Here is a 15,494-nt window from a genome sequence, read left to right as displayed (position 1 = left end):
TTTAGGGTTACTTACGTTAACACGCATATAGAATCTTTACATGGTCATGTAAAACTTGCTTACCTTTTAGTGTGCATAAATTGGTGTTTGATAATAAAATATTCTTAGAAACGCTTGCAGTGAATTAAAGTAAAATACCGGTAAAAAAAATAATAACGGTTAAAATATTAAAGTGAATCATTTTGAGTGTTTATAGTGCAGGTTCGTAAACTTGGGAAAAATATTATTAACTTTAAGCCTATTTAGTAGTAAGTACGGTTTGTCATTATGTTAATTTATAAACAATTATACCCTCAAATTAAACATAGCGAATTTCGAAAATGACGGGTAATTTAAGTGACGGGTAAATGCTTATGGGCTCTCATATAATTTTAACTATTTAAACCCCGTATAAGACCTAAACGACTTCAAAACGTTAATTCTAGTTCTCTTTGTATAATTGTATAATATGTATATTATATATACAGGGTGTTTGGTTCACCGACGTATATAAGAAAGGGGGTGATAGGTGAGATCATTTTGAACATATTTAACCCTATATAGTGTTATACCACGTCTTACGGTTTTCACCGTTTTTCCGAATTTTACCGAATTTGGTAATGGATCCATAAAAGTTATAATAAAACTTTTGTTTATTATTTTATCTAAATAATTATTTTTTTATTATAAACCTAAATGTGTATTTCATACATATACGTAAAAAAAAAAAATTATGGACCAATAGAACGTAGAAAATGAGTTTCCGAAATATCTAACTTGTAGTTTATAGGCAAATAACTCGAAGTGTGTAAATAAGATATTCGTTAAAATATTTTCAAAAACTTCCTTTATCTTTATTCTTTTTATTGTTATATCATATTTCAACAGAACATGCTGCGTTTTTTTTATTGACAGCAGTTTAGACCGGTGCTTCAGTTTTTGAAATTTAATTTTTGTTGTTGTTGCTCCTTACTAGCTATGCATTGTCCCGTAACGGACAAACTAATCTTTTATGATTTTTACCTATAAGTAAATGAAACAAATCATTAAGTATTACATTTTTAAATATGATTCTAATAAGAATAATATCATAATTTTTGTGTGCGAAAAATAAAGAAAAAAACATTTGTATGTATTGTAGTAAGAAATTAGTGTTTAAAGATCAAAACCCGAATAGATCGATTTTTTCTATTTTTTCTGATCGAACAAACAAAAAAATACGCAGGAAAATACTGAATATAAAATACAAATTCTAAACATGAAAGAAGGTTAATTAAAAAGCGTGAATGTTCTCTTAAGAAAAAATTCATTTGACGAATTAACAAAATGCACTTACAACAATTATTTATACAGTGTGGTGACTTTAACTGGAATAAATTCAGTTAAAACTAATCAAATTTTATCTCGCAAAATTCCTGAAACCCGTCGATTTTTGTTTATTTTTTTCACATTTCAAGATAGTTTTTGTATTTTTTCACCTACAGGGGGGGTCCAAATTAACCCAAACTTTTTTTTTCAAATGGAGCCAATTTTTTTAAACTCTCATTGAAAAGAGCCTTTTTTCCTGATTAAATTGCCCTATTTACTTTTGTGATTATCTAAAGGAGAAATACGAAAAAAAAACCATTAAATTATTAAAAGTCTCGAAATATTTTGTGTTGGTAAATATTTGGCGTGTTTGTTTATTTTATTGGTATCTAAACATTTCCTGACATTGTTGTAGTGTCACTGTTAAAGTGAATTTCAACCAGTTGTTAAATAAGTTAATTTATATTGAAAAAATGCCTTATTTATCCAAATCCCACAAGATTGAAATCTTAATGATGATTGGTTATGGAGACAGAAGTCGTACTCAGCTAGAGGTTGTTCACTTATTCAGGCAGAAATATCCAGATTTGCCACCTATTAACCAAGGTACGGTTATAGTAAAATCGAAAGCAGATTTCAAGAAGTTGGGCACGTGAGGGATGTTTCAAGACAAAGGTCTTCTAAAATCGATGAAAGCACCCAATTAAATGTATTGTTAGCGTTGGAAGAAAATCTGGTAACTGCAGCCAGAAGAGTAGCTCGCGAAAACTCTATTCATCATAAATCTGTGCGAAAAATTTTAAAAAGTGTAAACAAACGACCTTATAAAATGCAACCCGTTCAAGAGTTATTGAAAGACGATCCAGATCGCAGAGTTCAGTTCTGTGAATTAATGATGAATGCCATTGACGAAAATCGCATATCTTCGGAGTGGATCCTTTTTTCTGATGAGGCTACATTCACCCTAAATGGCCATGTTAATAAGCAGAACTGTCGCTACTGGTCTGACGAGAACCCACACTGGGTAAGGGAAACTAATACACAATATCCCCAGAAAACTAGTGTTTGGGCTGGCATAATTGGCAGGCAAGTTATAGGGCCCATATTCTTCAATGACTTTAACTGGGGAAAGATATCTAGAATTTCTTGAACATGAATTAGTTCCAGTCTCACGTGCCTTATATCCGAGTCAGTTCGATCCAGAGTTGTATGATGAACGATGGTGCTCCCCCACATTATGCCCGTAATGTACGCCAGTATTTAGATGACAATTTTCCAAACCATTGGTAGAAGGGGTGCAATCGAGTCGCCGACACGTTCTCCCGATCTCACCCCACTTGATTTTTTTCTGTGGAGACATTTGAAAAGTCAAATTTATATGAGCAAACCAGGAAACCTAGACGAACTCAAAGAACGTATTAGGCAAGAAATTAGACAAATATCTCCAGAAGTGTTAGAAAATATCAGAAACGAATTTTATTATCGTCTTGGGCTTTGCCAACAAGTAAATGAAGCTCATTTTGAGCATCTTATACATTAAACGCAACTTTTAATAATTTAATGGTTTTTTTTTCGTATTTCTCCTTTAGATAATCACAAAAGTAAATAGGGCAATTTAATCAAGAAAAAGGGCTCTTCTCAATGAGAGTTTAAAAAAAGTGGCTTTCCATTGGAAAAAAAAAGTTTGAGTTAATTTGGACCCCTTCTCTAGGTGAAAAAATACAAAAACTATCTTGAAATGTCAAAAAAAATAAACAAAAATCGACGGGTCTATTTTCGACTTAGGAATTTTGCGAGATAAATTTTGATTAGTTTTAACTGAATTTATTTCAGTTAAAGTCACCACACTATGTATTTACAAGAAAGAATTACTCTCATGCTCGAAATGAGAACCACTGTTTCTAATACGAGGGTGGTCCCAGAAGTACCCGACCCAAGAAAAAAAACACGAAAATTTTGAAAAAAAAAATTATTTATTTTCCTTGCAGCTCTATACACTTTTCCCAGCGATGTTTTATAGGTTCGATACCCTTTTTATAATAAGAACTGTCTTGCGCCTCGGAGGCGCATCAAATGCTCATGACACTACATTTGCAAAGATCGGCGCGCGAAAAAATATTTTAGCCAGAAATAAGCCAATTATAGGTTGTAATTCTGATGAAGATGCGTGTTTGAAACCACTAATTAAACTAGCTTTCCTACATGTTTATAAACTTCACCCTGATACAACTGTTAATGTTGTTAAACATGTTAAATTTTTTAAAACCAATTTTTCCCGAAGTGCAAGTAGAACAACTTGTCTCTAAATATCCTCAGTATTATATTATGCGTCATTTAAAGTTTATGATAGTACCGTTAATGATAGTAAATTATCAGCTGCCATGGCGCCTACATTGTGGCCTAAAGGGGTTTGTATCAATCGGTTTTTTCACCCCAAGACTGTAGACCACAGAAATAGCACCTGACTGCGCAGATTTTTATGACATTATGTTGTTAAATGTTAAATCGGACTTTTTTCAAATTAACTATACGGAAAAAAAATTAATTTTTTTTTATCTCACAGAAACGTGGGGTAATCAAAATAATGTAAATTTTATGGTTATCGGGGGATATTGTCTACGTGCACACTATTGTCGCAATAATCTAACTCATGGTGGCGCAGCTATCTGGGCACATAATGATATAAATTGTGATAATATTGAATTGGATGATTTCTATTCAGAAAGGGATATCGAATTATGTGGGGTATCATATCCTTATGCACCAAATAAGTGTTTACAAATTTATCTGACTGTGCTGATGCGGTTGTTCAAAGTAATACAATATCAGATCATAAAACCATATTTCTTAATACCGGTCTATTTAAAAACAACACTGAACGGGTTACTATGTTGAACAGAAATTTTACCCGGAAAAATGTGGACAATTTTAGGCATGCTCTTATGAATGATAGCTGGCAGGAGGTCTACAGAGAAAGTAATTTTAATTTGCAGTTTCACATATTCTATTCATCATATGTGTGGCATTTTAACGTAAACTTTTCCACTAAACCATCGGGCTCCGGTAGTAACAAGAAATCATGGGTTACTGACGAAGTTCGTAAATCTAGTAGGCTGTTAAAGAAGCTGCATCAGCGTCGACGTGCGGTTCCGGCGCTCAATGCAGTGTACAGAATTGAAAGCGCCAAACATAAAACTTTGATTAATAATTGTAAAAAACAATTTTACCAGCAAAAAATTATTGATTCCAAAAATCCGAGTAGAACCATGTGGTCTGTTGTGTCAGAGTTAAATGGCAACAAAATTAATGATAATGGAGTTTTAATTAATAATCCCAAAGAAGTGGCTACTTACTTTAATGTTTTTTTATAAAAGAACCAAAAAGCATTTTAAGCAATATTGCTAAAAATAAAAATATGGCTAAAGACATAAACAGGTCAGTTATTTTACGGCAAAGCATGAGCATTATTCCCTTTAATGAAAATGAAATTTTACATATTATTAAAACTAAAAACAAAAAGTCAAGTGGACTTGATGACATTCCTTTATATATTTTTAGGAATACTGCTTGGGTTTGCCTTAAACCATTAATTGATCTTATAAATTTATCTTTTGAAAAGGGAATTTTTCCAAATTCGTTAAAAATATCTAAAGCTATACCGGTATTTAAAAAAGGGGGTCGAGTTATGCCTGACAATTACAGACCCATAGCCTTAACCTCTTGTTTTTCTAAAATGTTTGAATATTCAATGTCTTATTTGAAAAAAAATCAAATTATTTCGACAGGCCAGCATGGTTTTGTATTTGGTAGGTCCACGACGTCTGCTGTTTTGGCATTTTTGTCGGGGGTAATTGAGGCTCTTGAGGCGTGTGAGCGCCCTGTTGGGATATGTTGTGATCTCAGCAGGGCGTTTGACTGCATAGATCACACTTTGCTCTTGGATAGAATGGAATCCTATGGTGTAAGGGGAGTAGTGTTGAGCTGGTTTGCATCATTTTTGGCGGATCGCTCACAATATGTAGCAGTGAGGGATAGCGCTGGATCTAGTATGCGGTCTGAAAACCTTAAAGTGGACATTGGGGTCCCACAAGGTTCCGTATTGTGCCCGGTGTTGTTTCTTTTATTTATTAATCTCTTGCCTCTAGCAATAACACTTAGTGTCATCACCATGTATGCTGATGATGCATCTGCGCTGGTCCGAAGACAGAACATGGAAACAATTGATGTATCTTCTGGAAAAGCCTTAGAGGAACTTAGCAATTGGTTTATTTTGAATCAAATCAATCTTTACTTGAACAATAAAAAGACTAATTACATGGTTTTTCATGCATGTCATGGTCAGATAAATGGTGATATTGATTTGTGTGTAACCAACGATAACGATTGTTTGAAACGCCAAAAATCAGTTAGGTTTCTTGGCTTAACATTGGATGATTCACTTTCTTGGGAATCTCATTGTGCTGAGTTGTCTATGAAGCTCGGTAGCTTATGTTATGCCATTAGGAACCTTAGGGTGGTAATGGAAATTAATCAACTAATTTGTCTATACCACGCTATTATGCACTCACGAATTTTGTACGGTATTCAGCTCTGGGGCTGTACGTCGCATGCACGTCGAGTGTTTATTAGCCAAAAACAGATTCATAGGTGTATTGCCGGAGTATCACCGATGACTTCCTGTAGACCTCTTTTTAAGGAATATAGAATTTTGACGGTCCCGGGTGTGTATATATTTGAAGTTTGCTTATATGTTTTTAAGAATTTTAATTTCTTTACTGTTAATGGTAGTTTTCATAATTACCCAACTCGTTCTATAAATGACTTGTCCATGCCTCATAGCAGGCTACTTATTTCTAAAAAATTTGTATTAAGAATAGGTCCAAAACTATACAACAAATTACCGAATGATATAAAGATTAGCAAAACCGTTTCGATATTCAAATGAAAGTTAAAGGAATTCCTAGCCAATAAATGTTTTTATGATGTAGATAGCTAACTAGCTGATTAGGCAGTGTATAGAGTATTATAACTTTTTTAACGATGTAAGGTCACTTTACTTTTGACTATTTTAACTTTTTTTGGAATATATAGTATAGGTGGATATTTTTGAATTTTAGTTATCTAGGTAGTTAGTAATATTTTTTTTTTGTGGCGAAATCCATACACTTTGTGTCTATTTTTTTTTGGATAAAAGAAGTTTTGATTTTGATTTGATTTAATTTGAAATAGCCATTAACTGCAGACATCAGTTCTTCATCGTTGGAAAATCTTGTGACCACTGAGCCAGTTTTTTAAGTTTGGAAACAGAAAATAATCTGAGGGGGCTAAATCTGGCGAATAGGGTGCATGAGGTAGCAATTCAAACTTTAATTCGTTAATTTTGGCATTGCAATAACGGATTTGTGAGCTAGTGCATTGTCTTGGTGAAACAATACTTTCTTCTTAACCGTTGATTGAATATTTGGGTAATAAGCTATCATAACGTTTTTTCTGCTTTCTTTGATCTTCGGAAATATGGTCACTTATTTTGTTACGTAATTCTTGCAAATCCATTCTATGCAAGTCTTCTTGGATTTCGTTTAAAATATATGAATCAGCAATGTGTCTTGGATTATACCCCATCAAAGCCTCCATAGGCGTAACATTAATTGCCTTGTTGTGAGAAGTATTTATGGCACTTTGCACTTGTTTTACGTAAAGGTCCCATTCGTTAGGATTTTTACCAGCAGCTGTTGTAGCTAACGAATTTAATATTGTTCTGTTATATCGTTCACACTGTCCGTTAGCACGTGGTGTCGCGACTGCATTTAACGTATGCTTGATACCGTATAGCTCGCAGAAGTCTTTAAATGTTTTTGATGTAAATGCCGATCCCCGATCACTAACAATGCGACTCGGAACTCCAAATATATACATCATATTCAATAATACATTAACAACATACTTCGCTTTTTGACTTTTAACAGGTTCAATCAAACAAAATTTCGTAAAGGCGTCAACAATTACTAATATAAGCTTATTCTTTTTTCTGCTAGTTTCAAACGGTCCCACGTGATCAATATGAATCGTGTGGAAGGGAATTGGTTGCTTTTCGATGGGATTTAATTTGCACTGTTGATGCATTGTTTTTATAATAAGCACAATTTAAACAAGCACCTACGTACTTCGTAACAAACCTTCGCATCTTAGGAAACCAATAATTTTTTTGGATTCCTTGTAACGTCTTTTTAGCACTTAGATGTCCTGCATCATCATGACAAAGACGACATAGTTGCATTTTGGCCATCTTGGGAACCACCCAAGCTGTCTTACCATTATCTAATTTGCGGTATACTTTATCATTTTTAAGTTCGTATTCCTTATCCCAAATATTCAATCAACGTCTTAACCAAATGCGGCCGTTTTTGGTTGATTTCTTCGCGTTGATAGTTTTACCTTTTTCAAGATAGTCAATGAAAATTATCCCTCGCGCATCCCAAAAAACCGACGACATGACCTTGCCTGCAGATGAAACGGTTTTCGCCTTCTTTGGAGCCGGTTCTCCCTTTTGAGTCCATTGTTTTGATTGTTCTTTTGTCTCAGGTGTGAAGTGATGGACCCATGTTTCATCCATGGTTATGAAACGACGCAAAAATTCTGCTTTGTTGCTATTAAATTTCAATCAATTGAAACATCTTCACGACACTGTTTTTGCTCGAGTGTAAGCAAACGCGGCACCCATCTTGCACACAGCTTTCTCATGTCAAAATTTTCAGTTAATATGCGATGTACCGCACTTTTTGAAATGCCTTCTATGTCCGCTAGCTCGCGCACTTTCAGTCGACGATCATCCAGTACCACTTTGTGAATTTTCTTTAAAATTTCTGGAGTCGTCAGCTCATTTGGACTGCGATGCTCCTCTTGGCAGCTCGTACGGCCTCGTTTAAACTCTGCTTCCCAATATTTTACTCTTGTTAACGAAGGAACAGACTCACCCAGATTAGAATCCAGTTCAGCTTTTATATTGGTTGGGCTGACGCCTTTCAAATAAAAGTATTGTATCACATAACGATGACCAATTTTCTCCATTTTCACAAATTCACTGAAAACGTTCACTATTGATGGCTGCCAAACAAATACTAAACAACGTAGCGTCTTCAAACTTGAAACATATGCTTTATAGATTGTATACTTTCTGATACACTGATATTTTTCAAACTACTACCGACATCTCTAGGTCAGGTACTTCTGGGACCACCCTCGTATAACGTCGACATTTTGGTCACATCTTTGTAGTGGATACGCCTAGCTTTAGTTCCGCCTTTATTATTTCTGCTGCTACGTTAATTTTTTAAATAAGGTGTTTCTCGATTTAGGATTTCTTCATTGTACACCAATTCTTTCATGCTTCCCCAAACATGGTAGTCAAGGGAGTCAAATCGGAAGATCTAGCTGGCCACAGTATTGGTTCATTTCAGCCTATCTATCTATTACGAAAATGATTGTTAAGAAAATCTCTTACAGTTATCAGATAATGGGTATATAATATAATAATCAATATAAATAATATAAATAATAATAATAATCAAATAATAAAACCATCGTTTTGGTATATGATTTGATCTTTTATATCCAGAGGCACTTCATCCAAAATATCAGGTTAAAAATCAAAGTCAAAATCAAGTTTATTGTGCATTAATATAGCATATATACACAAAAGGTGTTATTCGCCTATAACGATCTTCCATAACACCATACATTACATATACAGGGTGTCTCAAATTCGAGCCTCATCATTGGGATCTCGTTAACTAAAAGAGATACGAGGTCGGTTAAATTGAGGCAAAGTTGCGCAATTTGGTGCTCATTAAAACGCCCTTTTAAAATTTCAAAAATCCGAATAGTTCCGAAGATATTTGGAAAAAACCGAATATTGACGAATTCATTTATTTTTATTTTTTTACGACTCTGTTTGAGTAGATATAACAAAATAAATTTATTTTCTTATTTTCATTGCTATTTTCTCTACATTACAAAATAGTGATGTCAGATTTTCAAACCTACGTTTCGTATTTGAGCTGTCATCATCAAGTTTGTTTTTTTAAATACAGCCCTAAATTTTTTATTACGGATTTTAAAAACCTCTTATTTTTCTAAACCAATGATGTATCGCACTTATTAAAAGATTTTATATTAATGGATATTTCTATAAGAAGTCATGTGTTAAAGAGAAAGACAAAAAATATATTTTTGATAGGATTAAAAACGTTTTCTTTACAGTGCTAGTATATTTAGTTTTAATCTTCTCCCGAAGATGCTAACATCGTTAGCGAAACACGTGTCGAGAGTAAAAATAAAGAGTTTTGGTTAGTGGAAAAAGTGTCTCGTAATTTTATAACGAACACTATTGGTCAATAGAAAACCCAAGGCAGAATCAAGAAGTAAGACCTCAGGGTCGGTATGTAGCATAATAAAATTACCGGCCCGTTTTTTTCTTGAAAGAAATCTATCATCCAAAAGATATGCAGAATTAATAAGGACCAATATAATGGATTCCCTTATGGAAGAACCTTTGGTATATATGTATTACGTCAACTATGGTGGCAACAGGATGGTGCACCACCCCATAATGGACGATGCGTCACTAATTTATTAAATGAATTGTTCCCTAACAAATGGATTGAAAACCAATAACCCGTACGTTGGCTTGCTTAAAGCTCCGACCTAAACCCTTTGGATTACTTTCTTTATTTCTTCAAAACCGGCTTTATCAAAATACGCCACACAATCTTGGACCCTTATGTCAAGACCTAACAAGGGAGATCAGGGCTGTCCCCGCAAGAATTATTCAGCGTGCGATCCATACAATTCACAGAATGAAACTAAAATGCATCCAAGAATATGTGCTTTAATTGTGTTATTTTTAAACCTCTGTTTATGTTAGTGTTTAAGCTTTTCTTATTAATGTGTTATTATAAAAAAAGGTGTTTGTTTTTAATCCCATTACATTTTTTGTCATTATTATAAAATTTTTGAATAAGTGTTGGTTTAGGAATATAAGGAGCTCTTAAAATCCGTAATAAAAAATCCAGGGCCGTATTTAAAAAAACAAACTTGATGATGACAGCTGAAATACGAAACGTCAGTTTGAAAATCTGACGACACCATTTTGTAATATAGAAAAAGTAGCAATGAGAATGAGTAATTTATTTTGTTATATCTATTCAAATAGAGTCGTAAAAAAATTAAAATGAAATCGAGAATATTTGGTTCTTTCCAAATATCTTCGGAACTATTCGGAATTTTTGAAATTTCAAGCGCAGCTTTGCCTTAATTTAACCCACCTCGTATCTCTTCTAGATCTCAATGGTGAGGCTCGAATTTGGGGCACCCTGTACAATTACCGTACTGTTGAAAAAAATAATAATAAGGCGCAAACTGTTAAATAAAAATAAATATACAGACAACTTAAGCCTACTAACACAACCCAGACGCACAATATTGAGAAGAGAAAAAAAAATTAAGTTATCATCTGTTGTAAAAACTTGGTGTATTGATTTTTAAAAGAATAATGACCAGAGTCAGCCCCCAGCAAATAATTTGCATTGACAAAGTCCACCGCACCGTAGGCAAAGCAGATTTCAAATTTTGTTGTGCGATGAAAGGGAATATCAAAATGAACCACATTTCTAAGGTTAAGGTTATGTAAAGTGCCCCTTGCAGTAAGTATTATGTCAGATAAGATGGAGAGTTGTGTTTCACAATTCGATATACAAACATAGCAAAGTGGAGGTCAACACGAAAATTGTATTTTAAATATTTATTATTTACATATAATGGAGTCATGTGGTTAAACTTACGACCGCCATAAGCAAAACGCATACACATATTTTGAGCCAATTGTATTTTAGTTTTATACTCTTCTGTGAGGTAGCTGTAGTAAACCGAGTTACAGTAGTCTAGCTGTGGCAGGATTAAGGATTCTACCAAAAGGGAAAAACATATTTAAAAGAATAAAGGCTCTTTAATTTTAAGTAAACAGAGCACAGCTTCTTCAAAATATGCTCCCAAAAATTCACCGCAACATCCATTACAAGGCTTAGATTTCTAGCATATTTAATAGACGGGATAATTACTCCTTTTATATGAACGGTTGTAAAATTAAACCTAATGAACTTAACCCTGACGGCCTCAGACTCAATAATCAGGTGTACACTTTTTTGGCATTAAGTAACAAACTAACAAACATTGTCCAGATCAAAATTGATACCAGCAAGTCCCCCGCAAGAATCTTCAGGATAAAATAATGATAGAAGATGTGTCATCAGCATATATGTAGATGTGATAAGCATTGATGAATCTAAGATGGTAAGTCAGCAGTAAAAAGGGCAAAAAGTATGGGACCAAGAATGGACCCCTCAGGCACTCCATGTTGAAGATCTTGAATGTCAGACCTAGTCCCATCAAGGTCCACAACTTGCCTGGCTTTAGATATGATGAGAACCAGCCACAAGCTTGATCAGAAAATCCAAAAAAGTGCAGCTTAGCAATCGGCATATTAATAAGGTCAAATGCCTTACTATAATCTAAAAGTAATAGACAGGAGACCTTTAATTCATCGATGTTTTTAGACATGCAACAGTAACCCTATTAAGGGCTGTGCTATGACAAGCTCTAAATCCAGACTGAACATCTGGCAGTATGTGTTGAGAGTGAACATAATTATTCATCATGTCGGAAACCAGCCGTTCAAGCATTTTCCCAAGGATCGTCAAGAAGCTAATTGGTCGTACGTCATCCAGACTACCGACATGTGTAGTCTTGGGTAGTGGCTTTACTAATGCCGTTTTTCACATGATATTCACCATTCTGTAAACAGTTATTGTAAATAGTCGTTATCACAGGAGCCAAAAAATCAATGCTAAACAGAAGCATATCATAACTAATCTCATCAATACCCATACATTTTGATTTAAGCGGTAAAAATGATTTATAAAAATCATACTCTGATACAACGATTGATATTTTGAAGGCAAAATAGTGTTGGGCGAATAATATTTGACCAGCTCCGGGTCCACTTGGGTGGCCCCATCACCTATCCTGGTAAAGTTATTGCCAATTCTTATGACATCTTTCAGGTTAACAGGGATTCCAAATGAAGCCCTAGAATGAACATTCCAACTATTAAGCTTTGACCAATTTTTGTAGAATTTGGAAGAATTTTTATAGGGCGTCTTATTTAAAATAAGAAAGTTGGTATTAGCCCCGCCTACATGGCACACCCTGTATAAAAACTTACAATCTCAATTGACGTGTCCGAGCGTTTTTCCGAACACGCTCCCATTTATTTATTATCAAATTTATTCTAAGTTACAGACTCGCACTGTCTATATTGTATTATATACAGGGTGTAAATAAATAGACGCGAAAAAATTCAGAGGCTGATTGGGTGAATTTTAAGAAAAAAACTCAATCATGAAAGAAAAATCATGAAAGAAAAAAAATCAACACATGTCCTAAAAGGCGTAACTTTTGAGATACCGGGTGGTAAAGATTGAGGAAAAATATATGTTTTTTATAATACCTGTAAAACCCCTGTAGATATTTTAATAAAATTTGTATGCATTTTCTATGCATCAAAAGGCATTTTCTGAGGCTCGCTAATTTTTTTATTTGTACCAGTGACATTCATGTAAGGTTTAAACTAAATATTTTTAATGAAATATATGGTAGACCACTTTTTTTATTTATTTTTTTCGTTTTGGTAATTCTCACTTATTTCTGAGCAAATTTGATAACTTGACTTTCCGAGGTTGCGTTTTCGATTAAAAAAATATAATTCATCTATCAACGAATCCGATACAAAATTCCGGAAGAATTTTTAATTACGGCACATGAATTAATGATTCGATTTCTGAAGTCATCAATATCCAGTACCGGAATCCTGTAAACCAAAGTTTTTAAATGACCCCATATGTTAAAATCTAGTAGATTCATATCTGGTGACCGAGGTGGCCAAAACTGAGGACCGCCTCGGCCTATCCAATGCATTGGATATGTTTCGTCTAAATACCGACGTGCTAATCAACTAAAATGGGCAGGAGCCCCATCGTGCATAAACCACATTACTCTTCTAACATCTAGAGGTACGCCACAAGAAGTTCTGCAAGAATAAATGGATCTAAAGAAAACTGGAAACTTATGAGGGATTAGGACGTTTATGGGAAATGTAGTAGGGTAATTCCTAGCGGTCGCTGGTCAGCAGCAAAGTCATGAAATCAATAACTACTTTGTTAATATTCCGCAGATTGATTCAGATGAAGATATTCTAAATTTTTACTTAAATAATACATTGTCAAATCGGGATATTTTTCGTTTTAGATTGGCTAATATTGAGGAAGTTAAAGATGCTTTATTTTTAGTTAAATCCAAGGCCATTGGAAATGATAACATTGGCATTGAGATGCTACTCTTTTGCTGCCCGCTAATATTAACTGTAATTACACACTTAGTGAACTTCTCCATAGAAACATCATGCTTTCCCGATCATTGGAAGTGTTCTATTGTAATACCTGTACCTAAGGTAAATAATTTAACTGAACTAAAGGACTTACGGCCAGTAAGCATTCTCCCTACTCTGTCTAAAACTTTAGAACGTATTCTTAATAATCAAATGCGAGAATATGTTCAACAGTACAATTTATTACCAGCCACCCAGTCTGGATTTCGACCAGGATATAGTTGTTCGACAGCGCTTTTGAAAGTAACAGATGATATATTTCAAGCTATCGAGAATAACGAATTAACTATTTTAGTCCTTTTAGACTATTCAAAAGCGTTTAACAGAATAAATCATAATCTTCTTTTGGTGATTTTAAAATATCTGGGATTCGACACTACCGCTTGCAATCTAGTTACCAGTTATTTAAAGGGTAGAAGTCAGAGGGTTAAAGTCAATGGCGAAGTATCTGAATCCGTGCCATTATGTTTTGGGGTTCCACAAGGTTCAATTTTGGGGCCTCTTCTTTTTACCTTATATACTTCCCAAATGGCAAAATACATTGAATCTTGTAATGTACATTTTTATGCAAATGATACGCAGGTCTACAAATCTTTTAATCCGGGTCGTGTTCTCGAGTGCATAAATAAAATAAATAAAGATTTGGAGTCACTGCTCTTAATTTCTCATAAGCACTGCGTCACTCTTAACCCCTCCAAGTCTCAGGTGTTGCTCTTTGGCAGAACTCAATCACGACAGTTGCATAAGGATAGCATTCAAATAAATTTAAATAATAATAAACTTGCACTTGTTGACCACGCGAAAAATGTAGGGCTGGTTCTGGACAGTGATTTGAGGTTTACTGAGCATGTCAGCATGTGTATTAAGTGAGCATTCCTAAATCTAAAGCTTATATTTAAACAAAGGCATCTATTAACAAAGTCATTAAAGAAAATGCTTTGTGACTCTTTATTCAATTATGCCGATGTGATTTATGACCCATGTTTGCTGGAAAGGGATAAATATCGCATTCAATTAATACAAAACCACTGTGTAAGACTCATTGGGGGTATACGGGGTAGAGAGCGGGGAGTGTCGGCTAAGTTGAGAGATGTGCATTGGCTTAGAATGGATGAGAGGCGCGTCTTCCATTCAGTTGTGTTATTTTATAAAATAATAGCAAGAAAGTGTCCCGACTACTTATGCAGGAAAATAAAGTTTCGCTCAGAAATCCATAATCTAGATCTTCGCGATACGAGCTGTGTAACTATACCTCTTCACTCAACTTCTATTTTTGAAAGGTATTTTAGTTACAATATAGCGAGACTTTATAATAGAGTTCCTCTGCACATAAAATCTCTCACACTAGTTTCTTTCAAAAGGTTTATTAGATCTAATATTGATCATGTATTCATGTAGAAGACTTTATATTACAATAGTTATTTCTTTATGAAAATGGTTGCTGTAATTGGGTTCATACTGTAAGTAAGGGCATTTAAATTTGGATGGAACATAAAATGTTGATTTTCCTATGTTTATTTATTAACTTTATTTTTTATTGATATTCTTCTGATAGGTGAATGCTTTTTGGGGTTATATGCTAATTATTATGACAGATCTGTGTTATTATTTGTTATTTAGGTTTAGACCAATATCAAATGGTTCAGTAGAGTAGCTTCTAAGCTAGACTGCGCCATATTATATCCTGTAGTAATAGCTCTTTATTGTA

At 34.1% G+C, this 15,494-nt stretch overlaps 2 protein-coding genes across 3 annotated transcripts in view; one reads left to right on the top strand and one right to left on the bottom strand.

The window, feature by feature from the left end:
- The window catches only part of LOC126748328 (uncharacterized), a 154,209-nt gene that overhangs the window by 19,836 nt on the left and 118,879 nt on the right, over positions 1-15,494 (top strand). Inside the window, exon 1 of one of the 2 annotated variants that reach the window (XM_050457479.1) lies at positions 49-248. The exons of the other annotated variant lie outside the window; for it this stretch is intronic. The gene's annotated coding sequence lies outside the window, so the exon portion shown is untranslated. Of the gene's footprint in view, positions 1-48; positions 249-15,494 lie in introns of those variants that run through there. 2 annotated transcript variants of the gene reach the window in all.
- The window catches only part of LOC126748327 (uncharacterized), a 410,960-nt gene that overhangs the window by 287,262 nt on the left and 108,204 nt on the right, over positions 1-15,494 (bottom strand). The window lies entirely within an intron of this gene.

This window comes from Anthonomus grandis, chromosome 22, assembly GCF_022605725.1.
Source record: "Anthonomus grandis grandis chromosome 22, icAntGran1.3, whole genome shotgun sequence".
NCBI lineage: Eukaryota > Metazoa > Arthropoda > Insecta > Coleoptera > Curculionidae > Anthonomus > Anthonomus grandis.
The sequence above is the reverse complement of the archived record's forward strand: the minus strand, read 5'-3'. Positions and strand labels throughout refer to the sequence as shown.